The 17504-nt window shown below is 36.1% G+C and overlaps 1 protein-coding gene and 1 pseudogene across 9 annotated transcripts in view; both read left to right on the plus strand.

Moving 5' to 3' along the window:
• Positions 1-17504, plus strand: part of PCSK5 (proprotein convertase subtilisin/kexin type 5) — a 494109-nt gene that overhangs the window by 150192 nt on the left and 326413 nt on the right. The gene's annotated exons all lie outside the window — the stretch shown is intronic.
• LOC133049022 (U2 spliceosomal RNA) lies at positions 17070-17213 on the plus strand (annotated as a pseudogene).

A 17504-nucleotide genomic window follows, 5' to 3' on the forward strand; every position in this document is an offset into this window, starting at 1 on the left:
ATAGAGGTGCCATAGCAACTGTGGCTTAATTTTTCACTGTGCTGAATTTGTATCAAATTGCTCTACAGAGAGTAATGCTGATGGCTTTATAATGGTTGAACCACATTCTACAACATGGAAGTATGGGGACGAGACCCATTTTGCTGGGGTTCATTCATGTGTAGGAGTGTTTATTCATATTTGTTGAAATGTTTGTAACTCAGATGCAAATCTGAACAGTTATTCAGGTATGCCATTACAAGTTATATGGATATTCTTTCTTTCAGACTATATGATCGTATGTACTGTTTTTATATCAGTTGATGTCATTTATTATCATCCAATTTTCTAATAATGTTTCTATGAGCTTCTGTTAGAATCTCCATTGTAAAACTTATTTCAACTAGGTCTACTAACCCTTGTTTAATTCATCCTGATTGAAACAAAATACCCACAACAACTTCATATCTGTTAATGTTTTTTCCTTGTTTCTTATTAGGGAAATGTTTTTTCTGATGCTCAGAAAATAGACTTTGCTAACAATGGTACTCATCTTAAATTCACATGTTTTTAAATGCAGAAGCTTCTCAAATCTTTATGAATATAATACACATAGATTTCCCACACATGTATTTGCAGTAAGCCAGGACAATGTGAATGATGGAGGAGGGAGGCCCAAGTAACTGTTAGATAAGTTGTTAAATAAAATTGAATGGTCCTTTTATACACTGAGAGGATGTTTTGAGCCATACCCTCCAAAAGCATACCTGTGCTGATACACGGACAAGCACTTCATGTTGTTCATACTTGAACATTCACGGCTATGTAATTATGATAATTTTTGAAGCCCAGTATACACAATCTACTTGTTTGGTTTTTCTGTGAACAGTTCTATAGCTTTGATGAGTTTGGTACATGATTTAGGTGGGGGAGCGGAGAACAACTTTGTCCCGTAAAGAAACCTTGGCTGTTTTTCCCTTGAGCTATAAACTCAGCAAAGTCTAAATAGAGTTCATCAGGGTCATTATATGTTTTCCAAGAGAGATAAGAAAAAAAAGCAGATTTTCTGATTCCCTCACCTGGCATTAGTCCTTCCAAGACATTTCAGATTTCATTTTCTCAAATATAGAGGCACCATCTACCAAGGATAATAATTTATTTAGAACTTTACAGTTCACAAAGCATTTTTACATATATTCTCACTTGACTTGTAAAAATTCATATCAGATCAGTAGTAGGTAGTATTTGGGCCCCCAGTGTCTGCGTTGTTTTTCATGTGTAAGGAATGTTCTGTCTTTTGAATCTTGATGGAGAGCCAAGACTGCTCTCCAGTATAGTGGCTAGAATTGCCAGATTCAGTAGTGACTTGCTCATCCTCCCCTGCTCTAGTCTTGGTCAGGGGCCATGTAGTCTAGATGCTAAAGATAGGTAGCCCATGTGCAAGCTGGTGAAAGAGAAGGCCAGGTAAACTCTCCCTCACTTGCTTATGTTCTTTCTCCACAGCCCCTCTTTCTCCCAGCAGGTCCTTCCTCATAGAACAGCCAGGTGTTTTTCTTGATCCTTCGCCTCCATCTTGTTAATTCCATGCTCCCGACCATTCTGATTCTCAGCTTCACTGTGTCTTTTGAACAAACTGCTTTTCTGCTTAACTCAGTTGCAGCAAAGAAACTGAAATGAAGTAACACCGGTGTCCCTGTTTTTCCAGGGGAGGAAAATAAAATTCAAGGCAGGTTCACATAGCTTATGAAAGTGAATCTTCCAAATGTGTGCTCTTTGTATCACATCATGCACTCTAATTTGGAACATGATACCAGGTGCTGTTTTTGAATACAGTGTTGATAAATAATGAACACTTTTAATTCATGGCAATCATTGTAGTTATTTTTGAGAATCTAGTGCTTATATTATGACAAATAGTTTCATTCAGAAAAGACCTTCTGAATACTTACTAGGAAAATAGCACTTAAAAATCAAACTAGTGATATAGCTAGAATATGTAGAAATTTAAGATTTAACCCACCATTTAACTAATACAGTGATCAGTTACTAAACTGATACAGTAAAAACAAGCTATTAGGCAAGATGCAATTTGGAGACCCTTTGTTTTTTGTGTTTCATGGAAGCCTGGAGCCTGTTGATCAATCTTAATAGGCTCGCTGTCAGTCAGGAGGCTGTGTGGAATGGGTACAGTTCTTTCTTCCTCAACTAAACCACTCTCCTTTTTAAAAACCTCATTAAAATCTATTTTACTGGTAGCTTACTCCTAAAGGGCTTCCCTGGTGGCTCAGTGGTAAAGAATCCACCTGCTAATGCAGGAGACACAGGTTCGATCTCCCCTGGAGAAGGAAATGGCAAGCCACTCCAGTATTCTTGCCTGGGAAATCCCATGGACAGAGGAACCTGACGAGCTGCAGTCCATGGAGTGGCAAGAGAGTGGCAGACGACTTAGCAACTGAACAACATTCCTCCTAAAATCAGATTTGAAATAAAGACTTCTATTTATACAGAACCAAGTAGACCATTGTAAAACAGTGCTACAGACCGGAGGAATAAGGTTTAGAAGAGCTGTCACTGGAGGTAGGTAGACATTATAGTGAAATCTTCTGGAGCTGTGGCATTTGACCTGAGTCTTGAAAAGTGACTGATGAGAGGGAATAATCATTACAAAGAGAATGTGTGGTGGCTGGAAGTGCCTTGGTACTAGTGAGCTCCTTGCAAGCTTTGGAATAAAAAGCATCTTCCTGTTTACCCATTTTGTTTTTTTCTTTTTAGTTAAGAGAAGTCATAAATTTCTTATTTTTCCTAGAGGCTCTTATCTAAATTACAATTCTGAACATGTTTTTACTCTGTCTTCAAGCCCTTTGTGACTGAGTCCAAACTCTTGAGATATATGCAAAGAATTCATAATGTATCCTCTATTTTTGACTAATATTGCATTATGCTCTAGTTTTAACTAAATTTTTTACAGCTCTCTGAAAACAGCATGCTTCATTTGTGTTGGACACTGGTGAATAATAGACATGCAATAAGTGATTATCATTCTGCCATGCTTTGTAGTTGTTAACTCTAAGGTGTAATCTTGATATGCATTATGATTATTACTAATATAACACAACTGAAAGCTGAGTTTCCCTATATCTCTGCTCTGTGGCAAGATCATTGCCCCTTTTTTCCTTGAGAAAACCAGGGGAGGAAAAAAGACCATGAAATGTGGTGAAGAATTTAAAACCAGTGTCAGAAATAAAAGATTTAAATTTATTTTAATTTGTCCTTATTCTAATATTCCAAGTTGTTGAGTAAAATTGCCCTAACAGCCGTTTTTGTTTCTATTTGTCTTTACTGTTCAGTTGCTAAGTCCTGTCCAACTCTTTGTGACCCCATTGACCCCAAGCATGCCAGGTTTCTCTGTCTTTCACTATCTCCTGGAGTTTGCTCAAACTCATGTCCATTGAGTCAGTGATGCCATCCAACCATCTCATCCTATGTCGCCCCCTTCTCCTCCTGCCCTCAATATTCTCCTGCCTCAAGTGACTATAAATAACAGTTTCAGTAAAAGGAGGAAATCTTCCCTTTATATGCGTACTTGTTAGTATTTTCCTTAGATAAAATTAAGGAGCTTCATTTCAACTCTGAATAGCAGAGTAAAATTTACATGGAAAGAAAACATTGGAAGTTATATGGAGCCATGTTCATTAATATCAATTGATCGTTAATTCTTAGCCATCAGAAAATTATAAATTAATTAAACTTTGATTTAAGTTTTTTTTTCTTTCAGATATTTTCTTTAAACAAGGAGGTAAATCAAGTAGTATAAGCCTAAAAAATTGTTTTCACAGAGTAATTTTAGTATGAAATGGTAAAAATAGACCACGCACATTTATTACTGATTAATGGAACTTTTGAGATAATTCCTTTAGAGATTTGAAATCTAGTGAAAATCTATCTTTCCATCTCATTACACTTAAAAATCTTTCTTCTTATTGTCTTCTCATTTATTAACTACAGTGTTGATCTTGAAAATTAAGGTCAAACTGCTTAAATATTTAGCATACCTTGGAAAGAAGCAAATCAGAAATAATTGGACCAACTTAAGGAACAGCTTTAGATTTAGAATTTAGCTGAAAAACTAAAAATAATCATACATGAGTTCTTCATGCTCAAAAAATAATAATGATTGAGGTCAGACATTTCCAATTATGTTTATCTTTTACTGACATGAGGAGATTAGAATTAGTCTAGAGATTAGGAATTAGACATGGTGATGTTTTTGAACTAGGAATACAAGCTGGAATTAGGGAAGGGTGTCTGAGCAGTGTGACTGTGAATGTAAAAGTCTGATATGGGGAGACACACTAAATGGTTATAGGAATAACTTGGGACAAGTCTTTTTGCCACTGGGGGACTTAATTGTCTCCTGTATATAAAATGGAGACAAAAATAGCTCCTTGAAGTTTGCTGTGAGAATTACAGATAATGCATTCTTAATGTTCAGGATACTATAGGCCCTACTAGCCCATGTGATAATGCAGGGTATTAGCACCGCTTTACAGGTTTTATCATCAGGAACACTTAGCAATGTAGCTGTGAATGAAATGAATCATTGACACTTTTCCTCCTATTTCTCCGGGGGAAATAGCTTCTACCCGATTTGGAATGTTTTTCCAAAAGTGGAAACAGTGGGAGTGGTATATGGATTTTAGTGGGACCAGGGGAGGGTGCGAGTCTGAAATTCTCTTGGAAAAACTAAATGGATCCCAAAGCTTAGGGAGTTCATCTACACTCTGTAACAATTGGTTGTTTCAAGAGTCTTTTCAAAGTCAGATTTTCATAGTCGAGTGTCAAAAGATTGAATATCCCTTCTGAATCTGTTCAAGAAAACTGATCAGAGTCTAGCCATTCTATGGAAATTACCACATTTCTTTCCTCATGCATTTGCTAGGAGGACATAGGAGAAGAGGAACAATGATCATAAATTTTGAAAGGCATTCTTAGGTTTACTTAATTGCTATAAGGTTATCTTGATTTTTTTAAAAGCCCTTAAAAGATCATTTAATTTTGCATTTTATTATATGATTTATTTATTGGATTTACAGCAATCTGTCCTTCAAAGAATGACCCAAAAAACTCCTACAAATACAATCATTACTGTGATTATGGAAAGAATTATGACAAAACAGTGGTGAACACGCATCTTGGTGTGTTCCTGAGATTACAATATGCTTTCCATCCCAAGGCAAGAGAAAAGTTTTAAAACAATGATTATTTCAACATTCTTGTTCAAAAATTTGATCTACCTTGTTTTCACCAGTTGGTGACTGGTTTCCATGGAAATGGAAATGGAATAAGCATTCCTCGTTTTAGATTCTCAGCTGCCCCATGCCAACTGAGAGCTGTAAATGCCATTTGGTTAACAGCAAGGATCCAGAATTCTTCCATTTTAAAGTGGCAGAGAGAGAGGAATAGAAAATGTTTGCCAAGTCATTTTGCTTTTCTCCCTTTGAAAAGGACACAGTTTTATGATTGTCTGAGCTATTGACTGATGGTTATCGAACATATACTACGTCCAAGAGTGCCTCTTCTAACTAATCTGTTTAAATCTCTTTTCCACCCTTCACAAAGTTTCTTACCTCATTGAGATTTAACTGGCCTGTGATTGCTTTCCTGGTTGTCCACCTGCTGTCCCCGTGATGGTCACTGAACAGAAAATGTTGTCAGAAATGTTGGAAGGAGACAGTTTAGTGATTTCAATGACCTGAGACTTGAAGGGGGAAAAAAAATCTGTTGAAAAAGGGAGTGCTTGGGGACAAGTTAGAAAATGATCACTCTTGAGAGAATGTTTGTTAATTTTGCCACAAAGATTTCCTATTTCTGAGATTGTCACCTCCAGCTACTACATTTTCTAGAACTATTATGGAGGGAAGATAATGAAGAATACTATAAATAAATGCTTTAACCCCAAATATCTTTCTCAATACAGTTGTTTTCTTTTATCTTGTTTTTTTTTTTTTTTTTGGAGTCTAAGGAGTTGAATAGATCTGAATGCTAGAAAAGAACCTAGTAGTAGCATTAACACATGCTGTTTTCTTTTATATTCTAAAATGTTTAGATACAAGACCGAGAAGTTCTTAAATATCACCCAGTGGCGTTCTATGAACTCACTTCTTGTGGGACATAAAGAGTGTCACAGTGTCTAATTTTAATAAAGAAAGCCAGACGTAATGACAGCCAGCCACAGACCTTCCCTCTGTCCGTCCATGTGGTCTCACACCTAAGCCAAAGCAAGTAATGTGTGAACTAAGGAAATAGGAACCTCACCCCAAACTTAAGAAACTGCATGACTACTTCAAGGGAAATCTTACTATTGCTGATCATGCGATTTAGGGCCTGACATTTTCTATTATCACATTGTATTCATGGGGGAGTAGCCTTCTCATGATTGTTTTGGTGTAAACAGCTTGTGTATTCCAGTGACAAGAAAAAAGCACTTAGGCTATGGAAAGGGACTTGCATAGAATATACAGGGAAGGTCGAGATAACAAGCCAGTTCTGGACGTGACTTAAACTCTGTGACTGCTTCTGCACTCTCAAGAGAGGAGAGCAAGTTCCTTACTCTCTTACTTAATCTACAGCCTTCCTGGTTTGGAGAAGCTGTGCATGAGGGACTCATTACTGAAATAAATGGGTGTTGGGAGGAGAAAATGCTAAAAATGAATCCCCTTAAATTGGGGCCAGAGTCTTGTAATGAATGGTACAAATGGTGTTTTATTTTAAACCATAAAACTAAAATGATGAAAATACATGTAGTTTATTATCTAACAAAACAGGCAGCTATAGCCATTCTTACATCAAACAAAAATGAATCACGTTTAAAGTTGTAGTTTTTATGTAATATTATGAAATTTGAATTTTAGTAGAGTAATAAACAGACTCAGTTTGTAAAAATCTTTATCGGTTTTTCCAAGGGCCATTTGGAATCATTTTATTGACAAATCATTCTCATTTAAAGCCACTGTCACGTCGCCAGCCGTGTTCCATTTTCACTAAATCTCGCTCTTCTGGATCCTCTTTCAGCAAAAGCTTTCAGAGTGATTAAAGCTATTCTCGAATATTATTTTCATTGATTGTATGAAATCCTGTGTCTTTTGCAAGTTCATTAGGCAGTTGTTTGCTTGATTTGCCTTGTACTGTTTGCATTTTATATTTACGCAGAGATAAAAAGTTTTTAGCACTGAAAAGGCTGGGGCTGCTTGAGTCCGCAGTGATTTTATTAGGGGTAGGATCATTTGTGAATATCATTTTTACTTGCCTAGTTAGGAATCCTAATCATTATGATACCCAATTTAAAAAGAACCTGTGGGCAGTGATCCAAATAGCTTCAAAGGTGTACTTGTGAGCATTCCTCTCAGAAAAAGTCCCAAGTCATTATGACTTTATTGGTTCTGCTGAGTGTGTGTGTGCCTGAAGATAGATGCATGTTTTTCCATAAATTGATTATGCATTTGCTGTTGTGGAAACACTAGGACTTGATGTCAGGAGATCTGGGTTCAAGTTCTTTTGCAGTAAACTGGCTGGATTACCTCGGTGAAGTCACTTAGCCCATAGCAATCTCCATTTCCTTCCCTATAAGAGGGATAAAAGTACATGCAGTGTAAGGTTATTGGAGAAATCAAATTAAATTAAATTTATGAGAATTTAGTTGAGATTATCTAATAATAAATAAATAAGGGAACCTTACCGTTTGCTGATTTGATGTCTAAACTGCGAATTACATAAAGCATTCTTTCAAATGGAAATTAACTACTGGATATGAATGATACATAATAGCTATTGAGTTGATGAATTTACACTAAAAAATATTCAGTATTAGTATCAAATCATAGGAAGTGGAGGTAGAAAACACAGAAGCATGTGTTTTTGGTTACCAAGAAGACATAAATGGCTATGGCTGTATTTACCCTGCATACCTAGAAACCAGAAATTTATCAAACTGTACAATGCAGGTGAATCTATTAATTTTCTAGCTAAGAATATTTTTCACATTTTCAAAGGGTTAAGAAAAAAAAAAGGATATATAACAGAGACTGTATGTGGCCCTATAAAGCCTGAGATATTTACTATTTGGCCCATTACAGAAAATGCTTGCAAGCCCCTGCTCATAAACTTATGCAAATACCATCGTAATAAAGACCCACTCCTTATGTTGTTTCTAAATGAAATATTATTTCTGTGCTAAAATGCTGAACTGATAAGTAGGAATTATGATAAATTATATGTTTTGGAGGGAGGCATTTCTTAATTGTTGGTTTCATACCTCCATAATGTTGAGAACTTTCCAATATGTAAGGAAATAATTCTGATGGACTCTACAGAGAGAACCAAGAATAGCTGTCAATAAACAGAAGGGCTGGCAGGTGCTTGGTGGAGCTGAGCTGAAGTGATGATCACCCAGTGAAAAGAAGGTGTTTGAGTTACTTATCTATACTTTAGGACCTCTTTCTCGAGTTCAGGGGGACCCTGGGACTAAGCACTACCCAGCTCCTCAGACCTCAGGGCCACAGTTTACCTACTGTATAAATAGGATTCTGTAATAATCATCTATTTTAGATTATTATTCCCTGCAAAGTACAACTCACATCTTTAAAAGCGTTTTGACAGTTCATTCATGATATTGAAGCAGTTTCAAGCAAATTGAAGTCAAATATTTATAAGATCACATTTCTCCATCAGTCAATCGTTAAAAGATTTTGAGCAAAACAAATATTTTTAGCCTATTTCACGATGTATAGACATTGAATGGTATCTTTACCTGAATATTTTAGCAAAAGCAAATAGAAGCAGAATGTTAAATAGTTTACTGCTAAATGAACAGAGACTTGTGAATTATTACCTATTATTCAGGATTTCTAAGCCAACAGAATTCATTGAAAATACATTATATCATGGCTATTTTTCCCACTATTTGAATCCTTAGTGACTAGTACATTCCTTAGGATGTATTAGGTACTCAATAAATATTTGCTGAATGAATGACACAGAAAAGTTAGTTAATTATGAACCAGGACATGGGAGTTGTCTCATTATACACACTTCACTAGGTCATTATAATATTTATAAAATGAGAATTTGCCTATATACAGGACCATGGGTAAAACTGAAATATTCTCTGTGTAAGGTACATTCTAGCATCCTGGTCTCTTATTTTTGCTACTTTAGAAATATTTATATGAAGTGGTTTTCAGTATACATTTGTAGGAGAGAAATATGTATGGAAAGAAACAGACCAGAAAAATCAAAATTATAATTTGATACAGGTCATTATTTCTTTCATTATCTTTATAGATCTTTTTCCAGTCTCCTGGTATACACACTCAGTATATTCTTCATATTTCATGCTTTCATGAGTTCTAATTATGAAATTTTCTTATAATTACGAGGATGCAGAATTACAGGAAAAATCAGTTCAGGTGTAAGGAGGAGACAGTTGTTTAGGCTGCATACCAAACATTTTCACAAACACCAACCTGAAGTCAGAACTCTTAGAGCCAAAATTTCTGTAACACCTTATACATAAACCTTGATCAGTGTGTACCTCAATACTTGGTCATTATTTGCATACATCTTACAACACCCCTGTCAGTGATCTTAGTTCATTGGTTAATTGAAATCACAGGACTCTTTAGGCCACAAGTGGTAATTAGATGGATAGAAATATAATGTTTTTGTAAGGCAGTATCAGCTATTTTCTTCAGGAGGACTGCTCACCAGCTCCAGGACTATTTTTTACTCTTCTCCTGTCCCCCCACCATGACCCAAGTGACACCCAGGAGACACTGCTGGTGTGCTAGAAAGGAAAGTGTGAGCGTCCCATTGCCCTAGAAGCCCCATGCTCTTGGGAACAATATTTCTTGCAGTTGCCTCTGAACAGAGCTTCCAGGGCCACACACGGAAGGTCACACTCACTCAGTTTCCAGTGTCTTCTCTCAGAAGCCCAAAGCCACGACTCCTCACCGTGTGTTTATTGTTCTGGCCACAGACCTCCCAGTTCATGGTCACTAACTAAAGCTCAGTGCTTTTTTTTTTTTTAACCATAAATGGTGGTCTTTGGTAGCTGACATTCCACCTTTTTCAGATACCAAGGGAAATCGAGCTAGAATCTTAAAGTAATTTTTCCGTAGATGAGGAGAAAATCTTTTGCTAATCCTTTACTCAGACTTTTCCCCACCAAGACTGTGAGTGCCATAACTTTAGATACTTTAGCTCTATATGCCCCTTGTTAAGAAGATGCCTGGGACATAGGATGTAGATTATCTCGACTTGAGAAAGGGAAAAGGGCAAATGGAAGGAGGGTGGAAGGAAGAGCTGGGAGGGAGTAATATTGTTAACTAAAAGAATTCTTGGTAAGTACTTTAATAATTTTCAAAAAAATAAAAATAAAATAGCATTCCTGACAGAGTTCATTGCTTACCTGAAAAGAAACTTTACATTTCTCTGTGCTGGAATTGTAGGTAGTAATTATCCTAGTAAAGGAGACAGATGTCCAGTAGAAAAGATGGGCATCATGTTGTCCCTCCAGCTCCAGGGACGAGTTGGAGCCTCCAGATCCACATTTATGAACTTTCTTTTTTTTTTTTTTTACATTTATGAACTTTCAAGAGAAGACACTTGACTCTCAGCTCACTAAAAGCACATCTAAAAAGAATCAGCAGGAATGATTAATTTATGAATATTTGTAGTCAAGGGGTAAGGGAGATAATGTCTCAGGCTCCCATTTGTGGTGAAAAATGAGATCAGACTGTTCCCAAAGCTTTGACTACATGGAGTAAAAACTAGTTTGTGTAATTTTCAGAGACCGAACAGAACCTTCTGATAAGAGCTTAAGGAGCTGGAAGAGCAGGGTGGTGGGTTCTTAATAGATCCAGTGGGGAAGGAATGGCATCACAGAATTACAAGGGGATATAGACAGGCATGGCAATGTGAATTCATAGAAATAAGCTCAAGTAAAATGTGGAAATCAGTAAATCAAAATAGTAATCAGTAAAGCAAAAAAGAGTTGAAAAGCATGGTGGGGTAAATTTAGAATATCAACCAGGGAGTCAGGTAAAAGGGCCCAATTTAATCATCATGATTAATGAATTTCATCAGAGGAATCTCTCATACCCAGTGCTTTGACATTGTCACTGATCTATAAGATAAGGGTAGGCTGATGAAAAGCCTACCTCTTGGTCAGCCACTATATACAAACACATGTATAAAAATGCCTACTGTAGGCTTTTTTTAAAAAATTGAAGTATTGCTGTTTTTGGACTTCCCAGGTGGCTCAGTGGTAAAGATTCTGCCTGCCAAGTGGGAGATGTGGGTTTGATCCCTGGGCCGGGAAGATTCCCAAGAGAAGGAAATGGCAACCCACTCCAGTATTCTTGCCTGGGAAATCCCATGGACGGGGAGCCTGGCAGGCTACAGTCCATGGGATCACAAAAAAGTCAGGCATGACTTACTACCTAAACAACAAACAAACAATGGTTGATTTACAATGTTATGTTAGTTTCAGGTATACAACAAAGTGACTTATACACACACACACACACACGCGTACATCCATATGAAGTGTTGGTCCCTGAGTCGTAACCAACTCTTTGTAACCCCATGGACTGTAGCCCACCAGGCTCTTCTGTCATGGAGTTCTCCAGGCGAGAATGCTGGAATGAGGAGCCATTCTTTTCTCAAGGAGATCCTCCTGACCCGGGGATCAAACCTGTGTCTCCTGCTTTGCAGGCAGATTCTTTGCAGTCTGAGCCACCAGGAAAGCCCACATACATATATATACACGAACAAGTTTTTACTCCATGTAATGTGTCTGTGTTGCAAATTCTTTCCCCTTATAGATTGTTACAAAATACTGAATATAGTTCTCTTTGCCATACAATAGGGTTATCTTATATATATATAAAAGTGCGTGTGAGTTAACCTGCTGTGGATCTTATTGAACTTCATCATTCCATGCAACATGATAGTTGAGAAGGCAACAGAAGTGAGGTAAAGAACTAGGTCTTCTAGTAAACCAAGCTATTTATTCTTTCCTTTAAACGTGAGCTAGTATGTTTAACAGTGAATTTATTTAACAATGATTAAGTAATGTTCCTAGACTGGGGAAGTTAAGGAGGAAGAAAAATGGCAGAGGTGAGAAAAAAATCCTAAAACAGCTTGACCACTTGAGATTTATTTATTTTCAGTATTTTAGGTTCTGACTGAAATATTCTTCTTCAATTACAATCAATATTATAAATAACTGTACAAATTCTTCAAACCTACAATGATTTTTAAACTTTAGAGTAATTATAAACTCACAGTGAGTTTAAAAAATAGTAAAGGTCCCCCATATCCTTCACCTAAATTCCCCCAGTGGTAGCAACATATGTAATTATAACAAAATACCAAAGCCAGGAAAATGACATCAATGCAATTTACACACCTTATTCATATTTTCCAAGTTTTTAGGTGTATTCATGTGTGTGTGTGTGTGTCAGATTGACAATAATTTTAACAATCCAAGAGAAATATTCTGCATCTTTTTTTTGAACACTCGCTAGTTATTTGCATATTGTATTTCTGATGCCAATTCTTAGTAGTATACTGTTATTATGTAATGCTCTAATACTGTATTTTTTCATTTTCTTTCCTTGCCAGCAATGTATCTGTTAGGCTTTGGAGCAATTGATGAATGCTTTTATTAATCTCTTCAAATATTGTATACGTTACTCCTGAGAGCCAAAATGAGGATTCATAATGTGCGTTGCTAGGTATAAAAACTGTCATAATTTAAGTTCATGTTTAAATTTCTTTCAATATTAGGCAATCAAAAGGCCTGTGAATACAACCATATCTTATGTGCCCTTCACTGTCTTAATTTAGGCTACTGTAACGGAGTAGGCTAGCTGGCTTAGACAGCAAACATTTATTTTTCACAGTTCTGAAGGCTGGGAATTCTGATATTAAGGTGCTGGCAGATCTGGCTCTTGGCTCGTAGATGGCTGCCTTCTTCCATGGCAGAGGGAGAGAAGTCAGTTCTCTTGTGTCTTTTCCTATACAGGCACGCCCATTCCATCGTGATGCTACCATTCATCACCAAGTTGTCTCCCCAAGGCCTCATCTCCAAATATCCTCACAATGGGGTTAGGGTTTCCATATGTGGCTTGGGATAGGATGGACAGAAACTTTCAATCCATAGCAGTTACTGTGAATGAATTTTCCTGAATTTCTTCCTAGTATATTAAAAAAATTTAGTATTATGGAAGCCCCAGCGACTATGTTTAATTGTCATCACATCAGAAGCTATTATCTTAATAGTCTCACAAAAACTTATCATCAGAAAGTTGACTGTGTGATTGTTTTCCTCCCTAAAAATTTTCATTTACCCTTCCCCACCTCCCCCCCAACCCCCCGCCACCTCCCTGCTGCCAATATGTTCCTTAAACTTTTCACTGGAGATAGAGTGAAAATCTTATTTTCAGCTATTTTCCATTCTTCTGAAGTTTTCATATTTAAGATTCTCAGCATTTGCTCCTTATAACTCAAGTTGAATAATTTAGTTTAGTTTTAGTTCTAAAATATATTGTCAAATATGTTGTCATCAATACTAATGAGGAAATAGTTGCCTCTACCTCACAGAATAAGTAGGGTAGTAGCAAGGAAGTCAAGAAATCTTGGCCATCATTCAAAGACTTAGGAATATGGGCCCCTGTGAGTCTTGCTGCAAGAGTGAAAAGCATTAATTTATCTATTCCCCATCACAGTTTATACCTACTAATCACTATGACTGACTACATTTCTCGCAGTAAGAGAAGAAGTATCTGTTTTGCTTACTTTGCAGAGTTGAAGTGAGAACCAGATGAGGTTAAAATACTTTGAGAAGTGGAGAGGGTGATATAAACAAAGTGGTAATATTATCAAGAGCTATACAAGCAATCAGAAAGAAAGGCTCTGCATGAGATATTGGAGAATACCTCAAAGATATCACTATTCTTGCTCTCCTGTCCCTTTCGAAGGGGGCTTTTGAAGTAAGCTCAGATGGAAGATTTTCATTCAGATTTAAACAAAATCAAAACATGCCAAGGAGAATGGACTCATCAGATGTCAAAGGGACTAGAAACAGTGGGGTGGGAGCCTGGAGACAGAATCCGTGAACAGCGAAGATGTTTGTTCTAAGAAAGAAAAGACATAGAAAGTAGTCTTTCTCCAGCTTGCCACTGCTTGATTCCATACAAGTATAATTTCAAGCAGTGTAGTGATCACTAACCAGAGATGGTATGCATGTGTCCTGATGCTTCTGATTCATTGCTGAGCTTGTTCACATCTTACCTTCAGATTCATGGTAAATCTCAAATGAGTTAATATTTCCATCCCTACTAACTCATATGAAATTAAAAAAAAAATTATAAAGCAGTGTGACTAGAGTAGGAGAAAGCAAACAAAGGTGTGAAGGCAGTATTTTACGTTGTAGCAAGATGTAATGGACCCCGCAAATTTATATTCTAGCCTCACTTCACTTGTATGAGTTCACAATATCATAGAAATGAGTTAACAGGCACTCTGATCTGATTTTCCATCTTCTCAATCAGATAGCCAAGGTAAAACTTGAGACCTATAATTACAGTGGTTTCTTGTTGGGAATAGGTAATGTAGCAGATGAGAAAATTTATATTTCTGAGAAAGAAAAAGGGAAAGGACAAAAACAGATGTGATTTTTAAATCAAGATGCTCCTTAAGAGCCAAAATCGTTTATTCAAGTAAAAATTGTGTAATACATACTGTTACATAACACAACATTTTACACTTACTAGGGCAGACATAACAATATCCTTAAGGGATTCAGAGAACTGATGCATTTTTAATTTCTAGTTTCCCTGCATGTACTTTATTTTAGATGCTATTCAATTTAAGTCCTTGATTTATATGTCCTTATAATTTACATAATTGGGTTATCTTTTAGAGGTCTCAGAAAATATGTTTCTGAGTAATATTGTGAACATATGTAAGAAAGTTAAACAGGTGACTCATTTTCTTTCCAAAGAACATTGTATGCGACTTGGATAGTAAAATTTTTATTTAGGTACATGTGGATCCAAGCTTAATCTAATGAGTATATTGTTTTCTAGACTAAAATCTACTAAGTCTTTCTTCTTATGCTAAAAATACTTTAAATGCTCACACTCAGTCATCTCTGAAGAAAACTGCATCTGAAAAACAGTTTTGTTTGTTTTGTGACTTTCATATTTACTGACATCATGAATATACTTTTTGTTGACCACCCTTTGTTTTTTGGGAGAAGGAAGAAATTGAGTCATGATCACATACTTGAATAGGTCATGATGATATATCCATTGTCCTATGATCTATTTAAAATCCATGTAAAAACAGAGTCTAACTAAGATATAAATAAAAAAGATGACTAGTACTTTACTTGGAATAATGATCATTGTCATCTGAAGAGTGGGCTGTTTAAATGTAGTTGAGCTGCAATTTGGACCCTCAATTACAGTATGCTGAAATATATGACTTAACTGATATTTAAAATATATGTGTCAGCAGTAGAGTATAACTTGCCTGTCTCCTCAAAATAGTTCACATACCATGATGTAGGGCCCTGTACAGAAGAAATGTTTTTATAAGGAAAATATTCACTGTGTTCTTCACCTACAAACATTCACTGTACATGAATGATGCACATAGTATGTACAGGGCTTTTAGAAATAGAGAACAAGTTACTTCTATTTTTTTAGTAATATGGTAGAACAGATATTCAATTAAATCTTTCCTCCCACAGTATATCTAAAACTCATAGGAAAATATTAAAGAACTTCTTAGTGCATGGTTGAGCTAATGGGGTACTAGGGTATTTCTCTGAGAAACCTCAAATCTATAAACTAGATGAGCAACACCAGGCATTTCCCAGGGTGACTAACCAATCCCAACCAGCCTGGAGCTGAATTTTAAAAGTCCAGAGATAGCAGGAGACAAAGCTTTGGTCCAAAGGGCTGAGAGAAGCTTTCTGCATAAAGTGGAACCCCTGAAGTACTGTCTTCAGTGCAATAAACATAGAAAAAGAAATCCTACATGGGAAGTGAAAGGATATGTTTGACTTTCTCTCCCTGGTTAATAGATGGGGCAAAGGAATAAATATATAACTACTTTTGAGAATAACTCACAGTTCTTGTGGAATTTGCACCTGTAATCCACATTACTCGTATGGCCCACAGATTTAATTTGGTGGAACAGGTCCTGGTTGGTGTGACCCAAGGCATGTGTTAGAAGTGAATTTAAATCAGTTTTAAATGAGTTTTCCATACCATCCTCAAAGAATTCAAAGATAAAAGCCTAAACAGCACGATCTTCTAAATGGACAATTCACCAACTGCATGAAGTAAACATTGCCATAAAGACAAGCCAGTAAAAATCACAAATAGCAGAAATAGATTCACCTACTTAGAATTATTATTTATATATAATTTATTTGTATCAAGAAATAAATATTGAAGAGCATTTTTAAGAAAAATTGACTATTCAAATTAACCGGGGGGATTTGAAAAAAGAACTTCAAAAATAAAGCATTCAATACCTGAAAAGAATAATTCAGTGAATGGATTAAATATCAGGTTAGTCATGGCTAAAGACAGGATAAGTGAAATATAGGACTGAGCAAGTTACAGAGAACACAGCCAAGAGAGTCATGTATGTGGGAAACCTGAAGGTGAGATAAAGATTAAAAAAGTGTGAAAAGGTCTAATGTATGCTTAATTGGGATTCTGATAAGAACCATAGAATGATATAAAGGCATACATCAAGGTACTAGCTGAGAATTCTGAAAATTTAAATGTTAAACTACAGGTTTAGGAATTCCAAGAAAGAGGTTTTTAAAATCCACGCATACAATATCTTAATGAACCTGCAAAATAGAAAAGGCAAAGATCTGAAAAGCATCCAGAGAATTAGATTGCCAGATGGCTGACTTCTCACCAGAAACAAGCAAAGTTAAAAAATGGTGGAATGGCATCTTTGAAGTGCTATTAGTCTAGAATTCTATACCCATTGGAAAAAATGCTTCTCTACCTTTTGGCTAAGATTGAGTGTAGTATCTGTTCTTACTATTTTAACTATATCCATTGAAATTAGTTTTTAAGAACATCAGTAAAGTCAAGTCATTTTCTGAGGCTATCAAAAGTCTCTCTGATGGGTACATTTATAGAATGTTCTTCAGAAAGAAATCAGTGATCCCAAAAGGAAGTAAGTGCTACCAAAAAAAAAAAAAAGCAAGAAATGTAAATCTAAACAAACAGTGATTGTTTAAAGTAGAACAGTAGTAGTGGGTGATTTCTAGTGTTAAAAAAAATCCAATGTGTAAGTATAATTATGGGAGGATCATGTCAAGAGCTGGATAATCAGACTTAAAACATTCTGACATCTGTACTGTTTGGGCAAAGTTGAAAAAAGTATCAGTAGCTTTGTGATCTTAGGTATCCATAAGTGCTTAG

This window comes from Dama dama, chromosome 29 (assembly GCF_033118175.1).
Source record: "Dama dama isolate Ldn47 chromosome 29, ASM3311817v1, whole genome shotgun sequence".
Classification (NCBI taxonomy): domain Eukaryota; kingdom Metazoa; phylum Chordata; class Mammalia; order Artiodactyla; family Cervidae; genus Dama; species Dama dama.